General features: G+C 39.9%; 1 long non-coding RNA gene across 2 annotated transcripts in view; it reads right to left on the bottom strand.

Annotated features, from left to right (window-relative positions):
• Nucleotides 1-9,724, bottom strand: part of LOC149122607 (uncharacterized) — a 43,172-nt gene extending 33,448 nt beyond the window's left edge. For both annotated transcript variants that reach the window (XR_016219027.1, XR_016219026.1), the window contains exons 1-4: nucleotides 9,329-9,724; nucleotides 8,868-9,023; nucleotides 3,407-3,529; nucleotides 1,856-1,930 (exon numbers count right to left, since the gene is read on the bottom strand). This is a non-coding gene — a long non-coding RNA (uncharacterized LOC149122607). The remainder of the gene's footprint in view (nucleotides 1-1,855; nucleotides 1,931-3,406; nucleotides 3,530-8,867; nucleotides 9,024-9,328) is intronic.
• Nucleotides 9,725-20,682: the final 10,958 nt, after the last annotated feature.

The raw sequence follows: 20,682 nt of genomic DNA, 5'->3' as shown, positions 1-20,682 counted from the left end.
AACTTTTGGAGACTCAATACAAAATTACGTTTAGTATAAAGCAAAGTCAGGTTTGGTACTACTAGGTGTGTTAGAAAAATGTTATGACAAAATTGTACATTCTTAAAAATCAGAAGACTAGGATCCTAACTTCTGACATTTTATTTGTTTACAAACTATGTGCTTCACTATTAATTAAATTGTACCATTTCCTGATTTTAGTGTATTTACAAAGTTATACAACCATTACTGCAACTGATTTTTGACATTTTCATCACACTCGAAAGAAATCCATGCCTTTTAGTAGTTATGTCCAATTTCTTCCTAAATTTTCACTCCCAATGTTAGACAAACACTAAGCTACTTTTTGTCTGTATAGATTAGTCTACTCTGGAGATTACATATCATTAGAGTTATATAACGTAGGGTCTTTTGTGACTTACTTTTTTCTCTTAACCTTCATGTTCTAAATTTTATCTATAACATGGGTCAGTACTTTCTTGCTTTTTATTGCTGAGTAATAACCCATTGTGTAGAAATGCCACACATAATGTTCATTCATTCATTAGTTGATAGACATTGCATTATTTCCACATTCTTGTTATAATGCTTGTTAACTGAAAAACTTCAGGCTATTAATTCTACAGAGTTTAATTGAGCAAGGAACAATTTACAAATTAGATATCCTCCAGAACTACAAGAGGTTCAGAATGACTCCAAGGCTGCTATGTGGCTGGGGAACAATTAAACAGAAAAGGGGCAGAGAAATACTGAAAACAGAGGCAAGGTACAAGATAACTGGATTGGTTAAAGCTTGGCATTTGCCACATTTGACCCTAGACAGAATGGTTGGCTGCCTGTTTTCGACTGAACCTCAGCTTCTTATGTAATTGCTTGTCATATGTCTGCTTATACATCAAGTTATTTTAATATCTCAAGGAATGAACAAACTTTTTTCAAAGCCTGATAGCCTTAAGGATTGAAAAAACAAATTGTCTACAGAAGAGAAAGCTTATGCCACATAACGGCTCACCCAAAGAAATCCCATAAGGATTCGGTATTTTATATTTTCTCACAAAACACACACTGTATGATTCCACTTATGTTAAGTTCTTAAGGGAATGAAAATCATTAAGAAATAAAGTAGAATTGTGGTTTCTAAGTGCTGAGGGCAAAGAAGGCATAGGGAGCTATTGTTTAACAGGTGTAGAACTCTGGAAGTAGATGGTGGCACAACATTATAAATGTATAATACCACTGTATATTCAAGTTGGTTGAGATGCTAACTTATATGTTTATATATATATATATAACCACAATAAAGAGAATTGGAAAAATGGTAACTGGGATTACTTTGATTTTAAATCAAAGTCAAAATGCTTCTATGTATATTGCCCACATTAGAGTTTATGAGGGGCTTTCAGAATCATAGATCTCCTTGGGCTGTTCAAAGCTTTTCTGGTTAATAGAACTGGTACCCACCATTTCTTTCTCTGTGCCTTCCCCTAACTCTTAATTTCTTAAAGGTTTCCAGAGCTACTTTAACTTCCCAACATATAGAATTTAGAATTTGAATTTTTAATAATGCATTTTGACAGGATATTTCTACCTGCTAGGCCAAGTATGTAAAAGATACGTTGACACGTATATTTTTGACAACAAAAACTGTGGTAGAGGAACCAGTGATGTGGCTTAGCATGCTAAGCTGCTGCCAGCAACAGTGGCATCCCAAATGGGCATAAGTTTGAGTCCTGGCTGCTCTGCTTCCAATCCAGCTCCCTTCTAATGTGCCTGGGAAAGCAGTGAAAGATGGCACAAGTGGTTGCATACCTGCTCCCCCAACATAGAAGACCTGGATGGAATTTCAGGCCCCTACCTTCATTCTGGTCCAGTTCTGGCTGTTGTGGCCATTTGGGGAGTAAACCAGAAGATAGAAGATCTCTTTTTCTGCCTTTTAAATAAAATAAATAAATCCATTAAAAAAATCCTGCTCTCAAAAAATATCTGGTAGAATATATGCAATTTGGGTCAGTACTGTGGCACAGCAGGTTAAGCCACTGTCTGCAGTGCCAGCATCCCATATGGATGCCAGCTCAAGTCCCAGATCTTTCACTTCCAATCCAGCTCCCTGCTAATGTACCTGGGGAAGTAGCAGAAGATGGCCCTAGACCTTGGATCCTTGGATCCTTACATCCTTGTGGAAGACCAGGAAGAATCTCCTGGATCCTGGCTTCAGCCTGGCCCAGCCCAGGCTCTTGTGGCCATTTGGGGAGTGAATCAGCATGTGGAAGATTCACTCTCTCTAACTCTGCCTTTCAAATAGATGAATAAATCTTAGATAAAAGAATATATGCAATGTAAAATTGACCATTTCAAACATTTTAGGTGTATTGTTCAATGGCATTAAGTATATTCACATTGTTATGAAACCATCACCACCACAACTATCATCTCCAAAATACTTTCCAATCCCAAACGGAACCTCTGAGTACATTCGCCAATAAACACCCCACTTCCTATTGCCTCCAACCCCTAAGAGGCTCTAGGCTACTTTCTGTCTGTAAATTTGCTTGTTCGGGTTCCTCACAGAAGTAGGATCATACAGTATTCATTTTTTGTGCCAGGCTAATTTCATTTAAAATGATGTTTTAAAGGTCATCCATATGGTACCAAATATCAGAATCTCATTTCTATTAAGGATGAATAATATTCCATTTTGTGTATTGATGTGTATTTCTGTAGTAAGAAATAAATATATTCTTCCCCAAGGACAATTTGCAGAAGATATGTTACCTATCAGAGAGAGTGGACAGAGACGTAGCTGGCATTATCTGGGTGCTAGTTAAATACCCCTTAATTTAGCTAATCTTCTAAGTAAAAGAACAAAATAATGAAGAGACCAATTGCTTATTTGTGTCTCAAACACAAGTAATATAAACTATATGACCTCTAGGCACTGCAATAACAACATTGGGAAAAACATCCTCAATTTTATCTGTAGGGAAATGCTAGAATAACTCACATAATTTCTATTCCAAGCCCCAAGTATAAATGGAAACTTCATTCATTCAGATTTCCCTCTTCTGTTTTACTTTGCTTATTTTGATGGATTATGTTAGTGGTAATAGCACGTTCTGCATTTAGCTTATTTGCCATCTGGTTAATTAAACTGAGTAGAATATTTAGTTTTCTTTCAGTGTTGTGTGGTTTATGCTCTGAAGTTCACAGGCTACTACATAAGTCAAAGACTTAGGACATTTTGATTTGAAAAGAAACATCTGCTCACATTAGAGGAAAGAAAATGGAAAAGAGATCAGTTTTGCTCTAGGCAAATGGAGTGTGGTCTCCTGAGGAAGTTTGTTAACCTTAATGTAGGGTGTGGGTGATACTTTTTCAGAAGACACATAAATAAAATCTCCTCTCATACCCCTTTTCATGTCTGGTAGATGATCCCAATGAGAGGAAGATTTTCCTCTGCTCGGTGATCAGTGACTCTCAGCAGGAAGCAGGCGATGTTCCTCCATTCATCAACTTGGTTTTCATTCTCAGACTTTCAACTGGAAAAAAAAAAAAAAAAAAGTAGCACAAAAAGAAATGGTTCCTCATTGTTTGAATCCAGGGCTGTATAAAGCTCTGCAGATGGCCAATCCAAGTGACCCACAACCTGATTTTCTTTTGCTTAGTATAACCTTAATGATTTTCTCCCGGGGACACTTCTGACTCATGAAATGCAAAATGCCAAGGAGGAGAAAGGAGTTGGAAGTCCTGCTATGGACATGCTTGTTTGTAGTGAATGTGCTGTTGGATGAAGAAGCAAGTTGATCCTTGTGCTATTTGCAGAGATTGAGTCATTATGAATCTCTGCTTCTAATACTGCCTGCTTTCTCCACTCACATTATCCTAGTATTACAAACTCACAGGAATGTTTTGGTAGCTTAGGGAATACCTGAAATATTGACCTTCTTGCAGCTTATTCCATTTATTCCTTAGCTACTAATTATATGGAAGGGAGGAAAGAATTTGTCTTTATTTATTTGTTTATTTATTTAACCCAGCAGTACTGGAGTTTCACATTTTAGATAGAAATCTTGGTTTTTCCACTTACCATGTAAGTTTATGTGTTACCAACCACTCTTGTCATAGGTTCCAGACAAGATATTGATAATAGTGGCTTTGAAGACTAGGTAACAATCCATGTAAAGCACTAATCATAGTGTGTGTACATAGTAAGTAGTTGGTAATTTAGGATTTCTTTAATACACTTGAATACATACTCCAAGAAACAGAATACATACTCCAAGAAACAGGCATCCTTCATAGCATATCCATTAATGTAGACCAGTACTTGGGAGGGTGCCTGGTACATAGTAGGAGTGCAATATTTGTGCTGAATACATGAATGCTTAAATCTTTAACTCACATCACCATCAGCATCATAAGAACATAAAATATTTCAGGGTTGGTGTTGTGGCACAGCAGGTTAAGCTGCTGCCTGCAATGCTGGCATCCAATATGGAAACTGGTTTGAGTACCAGCTGCTCCATTTGTGATCCAGCTCCCTGTTATGTGCCTGGGAAGGCAGACAAAGGTGATTCAATAGCTTGGGCCCCTGCCACCCAAATGGGAGACCCAGATGGCGTCCTGGTTCCTGGCTCCTGACTTTGGCCTGGCCCAACCACAGCCATTGAGGCCATATGAGGAGTGAATCAACAAATGGAAGAACTCTCTGCCACTACCTCTCACTATTTACCTCTGCTGTTCAAAAACACAAATAAACCTTTTTAAAAAGATATTGTGTTAAATTCAGTCTTCTTTCTATATCTCAAACCAAAGTTATTCACTTTGTGTTCAGTTTCATATAATTCCTTAAGGTAATATTTATCCAGCAAGTTTTTTATTGACTTTGAACTATCTACCAGATATCACAAAGGTTCAAAAGTCAAAAACTATCTAGACTTGTTTCTACATTAAGAAAGCTCTTTATAACACACATTGAAATTTAGAGTAAAAAAAAAAAATGTTCCTAAGATAGAAACTTCTACTATGAATGTAGAAAGATTATAAAACCTAATCTTTTAAAGTTAACTCAAGTAAAACATTTAAAAAATTATAATAATATAGCCTCCATGGTTGACTTAGAAGTGAATGAAAACTTCAGGAAATAGAAACGAAGAAACATTGTTGGTGTGATAACCTTTTCAAGGACCCCAGAATTGAGAATTAGAAGAACAAGGCCATGCTAGGGCATAGAAGGTTAAGCCTCTGCCTGCAGTGCAGGCATCTCAAACATCCAATATGGGCACCAGTTGGAGTCCTGGCTGCTCCACTTCCAATCAAGCTCCCTGCTAATGCACCTGGGAAGGCAGCAGAAAATGGCACAAGTGCTTGGGCCCCTCCACCCATGTGGGAGACCTAGAAGAGGTTCCTGGCTTTGGAATAGACATGCTCTGGCTGTTGCAGCCATCTGGGGAGTGAAACAGTAGATAGAAGATCTCTTTCCATCTCTCTGATTCTTTTTATCCCTGTCTTTCTAATAGATAAGTCTTTAAAAAAAAGAATTAGAAGAACTTCAAAGAAAAACTGTGGGTTTTCCAGAACTCTTCTTTGTCAGTTTAGTAACACAGTGTCTAAAACATAAGATACAGTCCATATTGATTCTTCAATGATAACTTCATGCATAAATACTATAAATTATCTTTGGCCATGAGACCTTGGTAAATGCTAATAAAGGTACTTTTACTTTGGTAACTCAATCTTGAATGCAACACAGAGAGTCTACCAAAGCTTCTGCATATTTCATTGCTCAGTGTTCAAGTCACAGCAATAAATAACTTGTGAGACTGAATTCAATCATCTCACACTGGGTGTGAGATAGAAAGCCAACATGCAGTGTTAAAAGAGGACAAGTGAGATGTAGAAAACAGGAAAGTATGAGTCATTCTTGATCTGAATGCTTTGTTGTAGCCTGAAGGCAATTGCAAAGTCATACACAGGGTTTATTTGCACAGTTTCAAAAGACTCAAATTGTTATATGTAACTTACGTATCAGGTAAGAAACCTATCCATATGTGTAGCATTTATACTCAACACAGTGTTGTTATTGTTTTTTTTCTATTTTATCTCACATATGTAACTACTGAGAAGTATCAAAGTGACTTGGCAGAGTTGGAGATCAAGAACACCTAGTATATATGGCTCATGCCAGCAAGGAGCTTTGAACATCACATATATAAGACAAAACTTAAAAGATGGAGTTGGGGCCAATGTTCTGATGCAGCAGGTTAAGCTGCTGCCAGCAATGCTGGCATCTCATATCAATGCTAATTGGAGTCTTGGTTACTCCATTCCCAATCCAGCTTCTTGCTAATGTGCCTAAAAAGTAGCAGAAGATGGCCCAAGAACTTGGGCTCTTGCAACTCATGTAAGAGACTCAGGTGGAGCTCCAGGTTCATGGCTTCACTCTGACCCAGTTCCAGCTGTTGAAGCTGGTTGATGGGAGATCTCTCTCTCTTTCTCTCTCTCTGTAACTCTGCCTTTCAAAGAAGTAAATAAATCTTTTTTTTTTTAATTTAGAGTCATGGGAATAAGTAAACAGAGAGAAAATAATGCTCATCCCTAAGAATAATAGAAATACAAAAGCAAGTCTATAAGTATCTGCTATTTAGAGAACTAGGATAAACCAATTATAGACAGGGTTGTAAGTGAAGAAGCCAAACCCGATGTTAGAACTGTCCCCAAGAAAAGACTAACAATCCTAATGCCAAAGCTCAGAGGGGTTAAAAACTCAACAGCACAGTTTTGGCATCAAAGTGGATTGCAACTCTAAGATGCAGAGGGGAAAAAGTCTCTGACATTGGCTGAATGTGATGTGTGGGTTCCTTTATGTTCCAGGAGGTTTCATTTTACAGATGGCATAGGAAAGAGAAAGTGCACCGGATGCAACCAGCTGGAAAGCACAGCTGAAACCAACCTCAGTACTCAGGTTTCGATGAAATAATTAGGGAGCAACCAAGTCTTCCAGGCTTGGAAGAGATTTCTGGCTGTAAATCAGAAACCAGGGGAGAACCTCAAGCAATCACAGGCCTTACTGAGGGCCTACAACTCCATGGACAACAGATACCAGCCTTAGGACAGCAACAGTCCAGCCAGGCACCTGCTTTCAGTGATGAAGGCACCAGGCTTCATCTAATTTAGCTCAGGGGCCAGGCAAGACCAAACCTGCATCTGGGCAAGAACCTCAGGTTCTGTAGACCTCTGTGAGTCATTTCTTAACTTTATCAATAACTCAAAAAAGAGGCCCTTTGTATAGATAGGTAGATAATTTTTTTTATTTTATTTTATTTTATTTTTTAATCTTTTATTTAATGAATATAAATTTCCAAAGTACGACTCATGTGTTACAATGGCTTCCCCCCCCCATACCGTCCCTCCCACCCACAACCCTCCCCTTTCCCACTCCCTCTCCCCTTCCATTCACATCAAGATTCATTTTCGATTATCTTAATATACAGAAGATCAGCTTAGTATACCTTAAGTAAGTATTTCAACAGTTTGCTCCCACACAGAAACATAAAGTGAAAAATAATAGATGATTTTTTTTTAAATGATGATGAAATCAGATCAGACCTATTGTCATGTTTAATCCCAGTGAGAGTCAAGTTGGGAATTGATAATTTCTTTTCTTTTTTTTTTTTTTTTTTTTACAGAAGATCAGTTTAGTGTACATTAAGTAAAGATTTCAGTCGTTTGCACCCCCATAGAAACACAAAGTGAAATATACTGTTTGAGTACTCGTTATAGCATTAAGCCTCAGTGTACAGCACGTTAAGGACAGAGATCCTACATGAGGAGTAAGTGCACAGTGACTCCTGTTGTTGACTTTACCAATTGACACTCCTGTTTATGGCATCAGTAATCTCCCTATGCACCAGTTATGAGTTTCCAAGGCTATGGAAGCCCCTTGAGTTCTCCGACTCTTATCTTGTTTAGACACGGTCATAGTCAAAGTGGAGGTTCTCTCCTCCCTTCAGAGAAAGGCACCTCCCTCTTTGAAGACCTGTTCTTTCCACTGGGATCTCACTCACAGAGATCTTTTTGCCAGAGTGTCATGGCTTTCCATGCCAGAAATACTCTCATTGGCTTTTCAGCCAGATCCGAGTGCCTTTAGGGCTGATTCTGAGGCCAGAGTGCTATTTAGGACATCCGCCATTCTATGAGTCTGCTGAGTATCTCACTTCCCATGTTGGATCACTCTCCCCTTTATTTATTCTATCGGTTGATAGGTAGATAATTTTTAAATGGCAAAATGACAGAAAAGGGACCTTGGATTGACTTTACTCCTTTGGCATTTGGGGCATTATTTATCCCTCTTGGCAAATGAGCCCTGCTTAGCTCTGTGGAGAGCCAACTCTTTTGAGTTGGATATTCAACAAAGTGAAGAAAGTATCCACCGTGACCAGCAAATCTGCCCAGAATTATCTTAGTGTATTTTATTGCTTTGTTTTTCTATTTATCTTGTTAATTAGTGTGCAGATTTTCTTTGTTTAAAGGGCTTTGAATGACATGATCACTAAGGTCAAGGCAGAGGAGCTCTATGGTTAGAAGGAAATGTAATTCAAATATCCCATGTCCATTCTTCCATCAAAGATTTATTTTCATCATTAATCCATCATTTCCAAGAGATTTTGTTTAAATAAAAACTGTTCTGACATATTTAAATAGTCACTCTTTTTTGAGCACATATTTTGTCAGAATTTTCTTGGATAGATATCTTTATTTTATTGATGAGAAAACTGAGATTTAGGGATTAGGTTCACATGGAGCATAAATTTGTGAATAGCTGAGTTAGAATTACAAACAGGAAATTCTGAGTCACCTAGAAAGATTACCTTCCCAGATTAAGCAATCGCCAGCTAGTCCTCTTTCTCTGGCTTGGTTTGGTACAAGGTAATGTATCTGAGGCCAATGAGTAATTCTGTCTCAATGGAAGGAAGGCAGATGGCCTGGGGAAGAGATGGCAGGCCCAGGTTGTGGAAAAGCAATAGCTGTGGGAAGAAATAAAAAACAATAGGTTGTGGAAAAGCTAATCTTTAAGAGCAAGAGCATTGCATTCACACTCATATGGATTAGAATTGTGATTCCCCTTCTTCAAGTTTTGTGCCCTTGCCCAAGACACTTCCTTCCTCCTGTTCAGTATAAACTGGAGGCATTTGTTGCAGACAGCTTTTGAGTTAACAAGAGTTAATGGTAGAAAAATCAGATACCAGAGGATGAGGCTGGTAGAAAGATTCTAGAATCCAAGGCTATCAAAGCAAGACACAGAAAAATACAGGGTAACAAGTAGGCAAACCTGGTGAAGAGGTTCTGGAGCTCACCAACATCAGGGAGAGCCAAGGAGGAAGCAGGGACCCAGGAAGTTCCCATCGATCCAACATGTGCATGAATCAGTGGATGAAAATAAACAGACGCCGGCGCCGTGGCTCACTAGGCTAATCCTCCACTTTGCAGCGTCAGCACCCCAGGTTCTAGTCCCGGTCGGGCCACCAGATTCTGTCCCGGTTGTCCCTCTTCCAGGCCAGCTCTCTGATATTGCCAGGGAGTGCAGTGGAGGATGGCCCAAGTCCTTGGGCCCTGCACCCCATGGGAGACCAGGAGAAGTACCTGGCTCCTGCCATCGGATCAGTGCGGTGCGCCGGTCACAGTGTGCCAGCCACAGTGGCCATTGGAGGGTGAACCAATGGCAAAGGAAGCCCTTTCTCTCTCTCTCTCTCACTGTCCACTCTGCCTGTCAAAAAAAAAAAAATTAAACAGACACAGGTGAAAACCCAAAACTCACGGTGATTACTTGTACTCAAAGAAGACTAATGACTACGTTGGTGTTCACCTGGACCATTCTGATTGATGAGGTCCTGGGACTGACTGGCTAGTGTCTGTGCCCAATGAACTGATGCGTGTGCCTAACTGAACAGAGAACATTTTTTTTTTTTTTTGACAGGCAGAGTGGACAGTGAGAGAGAGAGACAGAGAGAAAGGTCTTCCTTTGCCATTGGTTCACCCTCCAATGGCCGCCACGGCCAGCGCGCTGCGGCCGGCGCACCGCGCTGATCCGATGGCAGGAGCCAGGAGCCAGGTGCTTTTCCTGGTCTCCCATGGGGTGCAGGGCCCAAGAACCTGGGCCATCCTCCACTGCACTCCCTGGCCACAGCAGAGAGCTGGCCTTGAAGAGGGGCAATCGGGACAGAATCCGGCGCCCCAACCAGGACTAGAACCCGGTGTGCCGGTGCCGCTAGGCGGAGGATTAGCCTAGTGAGCCACGGCGCCGGCCCTGAACAGAGAACATTTTAAATATCACCCTTCATTGAGCCTAACTGAACAGAGAACATTTTAAATATCACCCTTCGTTGACCTGTTCCCAAACCAAGGAAAAATAGAGGTTTAGAAAATCAGTATGAATAAAAAGGCTTTCAAAGAGATGAGGAACTTCAAGATGAGTCATCAATGCTAACAATTCTCACCTACATGGGAAACAAGTCCATTAATCATCATTAGAAGCCTCCTAATTAATTCAAGCTGACAAGATATTGAGAGTAAGCATTGGCAGCCAGAAAGAGGAGAACCCAGGGGTGACTTTGTTGTGTATCTGATGTAGCACGACTACTTGGGATCTAGTAAACACTCAATATGTACTTGTATCTCTTGACTGCAAAATACAGGCTGTATTTCCAGGGAGTTTTATCTATGTATGTATGTGAGACAGAGGGACAGAAAGAAAAAGCTGCTGCATGTTGGCTCACACCCTAAATGCTTGAAATTGCTAGAACTAGGATGGTGCCAGACAGGAGACAGGAATGTAATACATGTCTCCAACAGGGGTGGCAGGAACCCAATTACTTGAACCATCACTGCTATTGATGGCAAGCTGTAGTCAGGAGCCAGAGCTGGGAAAGCAACCCAGGCACTTTGACATGTAATGCAGGTGTATTAACCACTAGGCTAAAAACCTGCTCCACTGCCTGGAATTTTCAATCACTGTGATTTTCTAAGTAAGATTGCTGTTAAGTACCTAAGAAACTACTGTACTGCTAGTGAAATCATAATCTGTACAGCAAATTAGTAGTCTGCATCATAAACTCACTCTTTAAACAATTCCTTTTGTAAGGAGATAATTTTGTCTTCATTCTAAAAATTCATTGCTGTAGGAAAATGAGTGCCTGGATACAGAAGTGACATAAGAAATCTTTATTAAAATCAGGACTGATAATCAGATTTGAACGCTGAAGTCTTGAGAACTTACATAAAATAATTCAACGTAGTTTATGTGTAGATTTTCCCTGACTCTGTTCCCACCCTAGCTGGAACACCAAGAACCTTCCCTAGTGCAGCACTAGGACACAGCCTTCCATCTGCTTCTGTCATTGACCACATCCCTTCCAGGCTGCAAGGTCCATGAGCCAGCGATTTGTGTAGTTCACCTTTGAATCCCTACAATCCAGGAAGTTGATTGCATTGTTGTGGCACATACTCAATCAATATTAACTAATACATTAATGAAGATTATCCAGAATTGACAATTATTAAAATTATCTCACATTTTAATGCTATGACATGTTACTGATTAAATTTAGTGAGTATTGTTACCATGAGAAATGAAACTCTTATTTGTAGTCAGTGGAAAGAGACAGTCCTGTGTGAATTTTCTAAAATATTTTAATATAATTGGTTGTTTGAAAATTTTTATCACAATTAAAGTATTTGTAGAAATATTTGAAAGATTCTCTTTTCCAAATAAAGCAAAACTTGAAAACTTTATGTTATAGAGACATTGATATTCAAAATTTTGCTTTCAAGTTAGAAGTGCTCATGTGTTCATAGTGGAATGTACAAAGGGGGAATGAAATTAGTATCAATACTCAGAGGGAATCAGTGTAAGTATTTTGGTCTATATCCCTGTGCCCCTTCGTACATATATGTACATCTGTCTGTCTATCATGTTCTTACCCCTTCACCCTTGTGTGTGTGTGTGTGTTTCAGTGCCGAAGCAAACTTATGTTCAAAATATATTTATTCCCTTACAGCTCCATTGTAGACATTGGAAAAAAGTTACCAATGAAGCTGTGAATGAAGGAAATGTTAGTTGGGCCAGTCTTGATTGTCAACATGTCTGACTTGAAATCTCAATTAGATATTGATCCTCAGACATGTTTGCTACATCCTATAAGAGAGATATGTTTGGGTAATGTGATTGATAATTCTCATATTATTCTAGAACCTTTACTATTTCATCTGAAATCCTTTCAATTTTTCCTTCAAGAAGTACTTCCATGGGATGTTTGCAGGCAGAGTCTGAGGACTCCACAGTAAAAGAGCCAAGCCACTTCCAATATCTGGTCTGTAGGTGGCAGCAGTCACCACCGTGCAGCTGGGATTTCCCACCTGAAGGATGTTTAAAACACACACACACACCTCTAGAACAATAAAAAATTGTTCACGATAATGCAACAATATAAAATATCTATAATAAATTCTATGTCCCACTGCTTTAGATTCTTCCAGGTCCTTTTCAGCAAAACATTGAAAATAACTCCACAATCTTATCCTCTCCTCTTGCATCCTTCTTTTTTTTTTTTTGACAGGCAGAGTGGACAGTGAGAGAGAGAGAGACAGAGAGAAAGGTCTTCCTTTACCAAGGTTTCACCCTCCAATGGCCGCTGCGGCCAGTGCACTGCGCTGATCCAAAGCCAGGAGCCAGGTGCTTCTCCTGGTCTCCCATGGGGTGCAGGGCCCAAGGACCTGGGTCATCCTCCACTGCACTCCCTGGCAATAGCAGAGAGCTGTCCTGGAAGAGGGGCAACCGGGACAGAATCTGGTGCCCCGACCAGGACTAGAACCCGGGGTGCTGGTGCCACAGGCAGAGGATTAGCCTATTGAGCCATGGCGCCGGCCTCCTCTTGCATCCTTGTTTCTCATTGAATAACAGGGAGTGCAGTGGAGGATGGCCCAAGTCCTTGGGCCCTGCACCCCATGGGAGACCAGGAGAAGTACCTGGCTCCTGCCATTGGATCATCGCGGTGCGCCGGCCGCAGCGCGCTGGCCACGGCGGCCATTGGAGGGTGAACCAATGGCAAAGGAAGACCTTTCTCCCTGTCTCTCTCTCTCTCACTATCCACTCTGCCTGTCAAAAAAAAAAAAAGAAAGAAAAAAAAAGAAAACAAGAATATTCTGAAGAGCACTACCTCCAAGTTCTGCAATGTACAGCATTACTCAATGTACAGAAAATTATTGGATGTTAACATCATATATTAGAATACATACCTCACTATATAGCTGCCTACGGATTCATTGTCTTAGCTACACAGTCACTATTGCTGAAACTAACAAATGCTGACCAAAAACCTTGAGCATATTATATTTATGACTTTGGTAATGGTGCCAATCCCTGGATAGTTTCCAAATATACCATTCCTCACTTATCATTTCACATACATTATTTACATCTGTATATCATATGTACATATATGCTGTATGTTCATGTATCTGTAGTGTACAAGTAGTATAAACAGAATACAAATGGATTTGTATTATGTTTTATAATCTATTTTTTGCCTAATACCATGTCATGAATATTGATCCTGTTGACTAAAGTTTGATCCGTGAAACCTTTAGCATTTGTTTTTCTTTGAATTTTTCCACATTCTCTGCTGCAGGGATGTCATGCTTTGCTATCTAGTATTAAGAGTGATTTAGAAGCAGAATTTGTGTGTGTCTTCTACAACCTTGTTAGAATGATATATACATCAAAATTATTTACCTGATAATTTTAAATTATTGAGTTTTTTGTTAGTATCAGTGGGAACATAAATTATACCAATGCCTAGACCAATGTGGCTTATCAAATCTGAAAATGATGGGACCAGCATTGTGGAATAGCAGGTAAAGCCACTGCCACCAACGCCACATCCCAAATGGGTGCCAATTTGTGTCCTGGCTGCTCCATTTACAATCTAGCTCCCAGTTCATGGCCTGGGAACACCTGGAGAAGATGGCCCAAATGCTTGGGTGCCTGCACCCATGTGGGACACCCTGAAGAGCTTCAGGCTCCTGGCTTTGGCCTGCCAAGCTCTGGCCATTATAGCCATTTGGGGAGTAAACCAGAAGATGGGAGATCTCTCTCTTTCTCTGTAACTTGTCTTTCAAATAAATAAAAATATTTAAAAAATAAAGCATAAATTTGAGAATCCATTTGTTTAAGTTTTACATTAAAGGTGAGTCTCACTATATTTTATACTTAAAAAGTACATTGTTAATATCAATCAGTAATTAAGATATAGCAGACTGTGTTTAAAATGTAAAAAGTTTAGTTTCTACTTTTTTAAAGATTTATTTTATTTATTTGAAAGGCAGAGTTACAGAGAGGGAGGGGAAGACAGAAAGAGAGATCTTCCATCCACTGGATCACTCCCTAAAAGGCCTAAACAGTCAGGGCTGGGACAAGAGCCAGGAACTTCATCCAAGTCTCCTATGAGGGTGCAGGGGCCCAAGGACTTGGGTCATCTTCCACTGTTTTCCAAAGCAAATTAGCAGGGAGCTGGATCAGAAGTGGAGCAGCTGGATTTCCAGTGGGTGCCCATATGGGATGCTGGCATTGTAGGTGGCAGATTTATCAGCCTCCCCAAAGTACTGTTTCTTAACTCTACCCTAAGGCCATTGGTTGCATTTAAATTCCATATTAAAGCATCAAAATAAAGCTGTGATAAATATCTAATGAAGTTTCATATGTCCTTTATTACTTGTAAGAAAACTAGAGTTTTACCTAATAAAACTGGGCAGAGAGTTCCCCCTAAATATTAATTTGTTAAATCAAATAAAAATCAGTGTATCTGTTTTTAATGACTGAAACCTGGCTTCTACTTAAAAATGACCAGTCATGGTAATTCCCTTGGTAAATGGCAGAAAACTGTGAAAAAAACACACAAAACAACAACAAAAATCCAAGAATTTTGGTAAAATAAATAAATCACAAATATTCTATTCTTCAGAGTTCTATTTTCTATTTAATATGAAGCATCTATTTGGGGAACATATAGTCAAAGGATCAATTCTATTTCAGCAAATTTCACCATAGAAATAGCTATTATATAGTACAAGCATGTTCTTTCTTTGTTGCATCGAATGGTCCCAAACAGCACCATAATGTAGATGCATTGACAATGACTTTTTCAACAAATCATTTCTATAGCAAGTATTTCTCCAAATATTGTTTAGATGGAGAAAGACGAAGAAAGAGAGGAGTTTAGGCTATCTGAACTTGAGCTGTCCTATCAACTAGCTCCTCTGCTAGTAAATCCCTGCTAATAGCATCTAGTAACAACTAAACAGACACAAACAACCCAGGAGTGAACAGGCAATTTCCCTCTTATGATGTAGGCTGTAGGTAAGGAGAGTTTTCACTTCCATCAGCACCTGCCTAGGTGGTAGGAAAACTGAACACTGGTCTCTAGCACAGTGGATCTAACTAGCTAAAGTGGTTAAAGACCTATGAACTTTGAGTGACTCGGTGTACAGAATCCCTAGTGGATCCAAAGTCTCATGCCTCATCAATGAATACAGAAATTGGTTTCAACTGATTTCGAACAAACCTATGTATTTCTATCTATTTAACATCTGAGTGCTAACTTTCAAAATCTTAGTATCATAATCATAATGTATGCCCTTTCTATAAAATCTATATTGTGACATAATCATTGTATATACATAGCTATAGATATAAGAAGCAGTAACTGGCTCACACAGTTATGACAGCTGAGAAGTCCCAAGTCAGGTTGGTGGCTGGCTGGAGACCCTAGGATACGGGTAGTATAGTCAGTTCAAGCCCAAAGACCTAGGACATATTTTATTCCTAATAAGCATCAAAATATTTAAATACTTGTAACAAAGACATAAATGCATATTTATACATGATACATTTACAAAATTTATACAAATGACTCTTTTAATTTTTTGACAGGCAGAGTGGACAGTGAGAGAGAGAGAGAGACAGAGAGAAAGGTCTTCCTTTGCCATTGGTTCACCCTCCAATGGCCGCCACGGCCGGTGTGCTGCGGCCGGCGCACCGCGCCTATCCGAAGGAAGGAGCCAGGTGCTTCTCCTGGTCTCCCATGGGGTGCAGGGCCCAAGGACTTGGGCCATCCTCCACTGCACTCCCTGGCCACAGCAGAGAGCTGGCCTGGAAGAGGGGCAACCGGGACAGAATCCAGCGCCCCGACCGGGACTAGAACCCAGTGTGCCGGCACCACAAGGCAGAGGATTAGTCTAGTGAGCCGCAGCGCTGGCTAAAAATGACTCTTGTTTATAATTTGAAATGTTCTTAAGCTTTCCAGCCCTTATCAATAACTAATAACAAAATGTTTTAGCACTATGTATCATATACAACATTAGGGCTACATCAAATGCACTTTCTCATTCCCTCATCATAAAGTATGTATGGAGTTGGTGGAATAAAATATCATCTTTTTCTAAAACTTTTTTGTTTCTATTTATTTGAAAGGCAGAGAAGGAGAGAGTGACTTACTTTCCATCTGCTAGTTAACTCCCTAAATGCCTGCAATAGCAAGGGCTGGGCCAGATTGAAGCCAAGAGCCAGGAACTCCATCCAAGTCTCCCATGTGAGCGGCTGGGATCCAGGTACTTGATCCATCATCTGCTGCATCCCAGAATGTGCACTAACAGGAAGCTGGGCTGGAAGTGGAGCAGCCAGAACTCAATCCAGGCACTCTGGTACCGGATGCAGGTACCCCCTGTGGCCGCTTAATATATGGCGCCACACCATCCATTGGTTTGTCATTTGAGTAATGCTTCCCATCCCTTTTCCTGTGTTGAAAGAATCCCTTCGTGTGAGTTGGCCTGAAAGTGCTGACATTTCCTCCCACCATGGAAACCATAACCTCCCTTCCTCCCTTACCATATAGGGAGGGTATGGCCAGTATCTGAGGCTAAATCCTGAGATGGCTGCAATCTAGCTGCAATGCTATAGTGTGTAGCATCAAAGGAAATTAGATTCTTATCATGACTACAGCTTCCTTGTTAGTATGACCATATCCTAAGTTTAGTTCTTCAACCTCACCATCATTTTGTGGTTTATTTATCTAGCATTCTTTTTTATTTAAGAAGGTTTTTTTTTTTTTTACCTAAGTTAAACCAAATTTCTATAAAGTCATTTTAATTTCAATTACCTAGAGTAGTTGCCTATTGTCTGAGGAGTGTGAGTGACACAGAAAGCACAATTCTGGCCTGGGATGTTGGCAGCAGCCCCTCTGGGGAATGGGGAGAATCTGGGGCTCATGATCTGACTAGGTAGAGGTGGACAGCAGTAAACACTACAGGCAAGATCTTGATGGCTCATAGTGCACAGAGTGGCAAATAACTAGTGAAATGAAACCTTCTTGCTAGTGAAATAGTATGCTTTGTTAAGGACAGTGCTTTAAGGAGGGAGCATGCTGAGCTTGCCATAGAACAGAGGAAGGCTAAGAAGTCAAAGCCTGAGGCTTGTCTAATGCCAACCAGAAAGCTGGAAAAAGTTCAAATACTTCTCTTTGCAGGCAGACAGAAACCTAGTAATTGTCTATGGTTGTCCTTACAGTATTCATCACTGATATCCCAGGTTGGTTAAAAACTAAATTAAAAATTTACATCTAGATTGTCTAATAATCAACACTAATTGTGTTTATTGAATTGGTAGGTCCTCCTAGTAAAGTTTACTTAAGTGATAACTTGGACAAGAAAAAAGAATAATTTCAAGAACATGGACTTATTGGAAGATGCAGAGGACACCTAGAAACAACATCCCAATCCATTTAAACTTCTCCCTTTATTCAAAACAGGCTCTCACAATTATCATCTTGAAATGAAATTTTTATCTTGTAACAGAATCCACCTCCTTATATGACTGAGCTAAGTTTCTCAGAAAGGCCAGGATTGCATTCCCGTTTTATGGCTAATAACATACTAACAGGACTTGAAAAGGAAGGAGCAATGTGTGCTTTAAATATCACTGTAGGGTCTTATACTCCAGAAGAATGGAAAGATAACGAAAGGAAGGGAACAACACATACAAAAAATTTCTTGGAGTCCAGTGGTCTTGCATGTGTCGGGATATCCCTTCCATTTATTAATGCACCCTAATAGCAATTTTTAATCTTGAGTCCCAGAAGGCAATATGTGCTACATTTGCATGTGCTGCCATGCATCTTTCCCCCACATATCTAAAAGACTTCCATCTGTAAGTAAGTTTTGCAGTGAGAGAAACTAATCCAGATAGGGATCATAATTTCCCTATCTTGTCAGCTTTTTAGTTGTAGCATATACAATGCTGCTAAAAACAATTTATATGAAAAAGGAAATCATGAGAGTTTAAAGCAAAACTATGCTTTTTCTGCTATTAATAATTTATGAAATGAAACTTGGCTTTCTACTGGGACTTAGCAGATAACAAACAAACCTTAAACCACAAATAAACATACAAATGGAGGAGCACAGTATAACTGATGCTATGTTAGTACACACGGCTGAGATTTGGAATACTAATCAGTAATCCATCATCGAATCAAAGTGGAATTTTTTTTTTTTGACAGGCAGAGTGGACAGTGAGAGAGAGAGAGAGAAAGGTCTTCCTTTGTCGTTGGTTCACCCTCCAATGGCCACTGCGGCTGGCGCACCGTGGCCAGAGCACCATGCTGATCCAATGGCAGGAGCCAGGTGCTTATCCTGGTCTCCCATGGGGTGCAGGGCCCAAGCACTTGGGCCATCCTCCACTGCACTCCTGTGCCACAGCAGAGAGCTAGCCTGGAAGAGGGGCAACCGGGACAGAATCCGGCACCCCGGCCGGGACTAGAACCCAGTGTGCCGGCACCACAAGGTGGAGGATTAGCCTAGTGAGCCACGGCGCCAGCCTTCAATGTGGAATCTTTTAAACCAGGCATTTTCTTGTTCTCATGTCCCACATGAGTTTTTTGAGCAACAGTCTCACAACCCATTATGCCAATTTGCAATACCGTGCAACTCTTCTCTGTAACCTGCTAGGCCCTCACGACCTGCGCAGTATTAAAAAGCACTAAGGAGAAAAAACTCAATATGACTCAGCAAAGCGTACATTCTCAGGGCAGAAGTGCCATGCCTAGTGTAGAAATCTTTAAAGTCTGATTGAATTGAATTGAATGAAATTGTTCACAATAGTATTATTGCTCTATAAGCTCCATTTTCCCTGACAGAACATACAGAAGAGAAATGCTCTTAGATGACACTTTTTGTGTGTGTATGTATGTATATGTGTGTGTGTGAGTACACATGTGTCAATGAAACTTTATTAATGTACATTAAAAATTTGGGTTTCATTTGCTGGCCAGGCAGCTCACTAGGCTAATCCTCTGCCTGAGACACCGGCACACCGGGTTCTAGTCCCAGTTGGGGCGCTGGATTCTATCCCAGTTGCTCCTCTTCCAGTCCAGCTCTCTGCTGTGGCCCAGGAGTGCAGTGGAGGATGGCCCAGGTCCTTGGGCCCTGCACCCACATGAGAGACCAGGAGGAAGCACCTGGCTCCTGGCTTTGGATCAGTGAAGTGCCAGCTGCAATGCACTGGTTGTGGCGGCCACTGGAGGGTGAACCAACGGAAAAAGGAAGACCTTTCTCTCTCTCTTTCTCTCACTAACTCTGCCTGTCAAAAAAAAAAAAAAAAAAAAAAAAGGAAGGAAGGAAGGAAGGAAGGAAGGAAGGAAAGAAGGAAGGAAGAAAAATTTGGATTTCATTTAACATTAACATGTCATGAAATATGATTTTTTAAGTAATTTAAAAATGTAAAGACCAATCTTAGCTCATAGGCTATACAAAAGTAGATGGCAGGCTAGAACTGCCTCTGAGCAGTAATTATCTGACCCCTGGTCTAAATATACATTCTTTTTTGACATTTAATTGCTTGCAAATATGTAACTTTGACTTCACTATTAATACACAATTTGCTTAAGGTTTTGTCTAAAGTCCTGCTGTATAACTTTGAAAACAAAATTTAAAAAATGAGTTACATCAAAATTGAGTATATGTTAAGGACTAACATGGCTGGATTTCATTTATTTCTTTTTTAATTTATCATACAGTAATTTATTTATCTAATAATATGGGAGATATATATTTTTATACCTTGAGACTTTTTTCTTTTTGTAATTAGAAGACATAATTCTAAGAATATGATGATGTTTCTTCCCCTTCTCCCTCCCTTCATTCTTTCCTCTCTCCCTCTGTCTCTCTATCTTTAATTCTTGTTTCAGAGATAAGATATTTTTAACTTAAATTATAGTCAAAGGCTTACTGCTCCACTAGAGTTCAACAAGAAAATCAGAAAAAGAAACATAGTTCAGCGAAAATATAGGCAAGGCTATAAACAATAATCAAATGGAAAGATGACCATTTCACTCATATACAACAAATTTTAAAATAATCACAGATCATTAAAACTACAGTAATATATCATTCTTAACCATTGTTTAACACCTGTACAGCTCTCATACATGGAGCAGGAAGAACACTTTGGTTTCACAGTAGCATCTAGCTGCACTTCCAGTTATGATATAGGAAGTGCAAGTTCACCTGGGAATTTATACTTACACACCTTCCATGAGTTGAGAATGGTTACACCATGTTTGTGATAGTAAAGTGTGA

This window comes from Oryctolagus cuniculus, chromosome 13, assembly GCF_051225735.1.
Source record: "Oryctolagus cuniculus isolate XC-2025 breed Fujian yellow rabbit chromosome 13, ASM5122573v1, whole genome shotgun sequence".
Classification (NCBI taxonomy): Eukaryota; Metazoa; Chordata; class Mammalia; order Lagomorpha; family Leporidae; genus Oryctolagus; species Oryctolagus cuniculus.
This window is presented reverse-complemented; position numbering and strand designations above follow the sequence as displayed.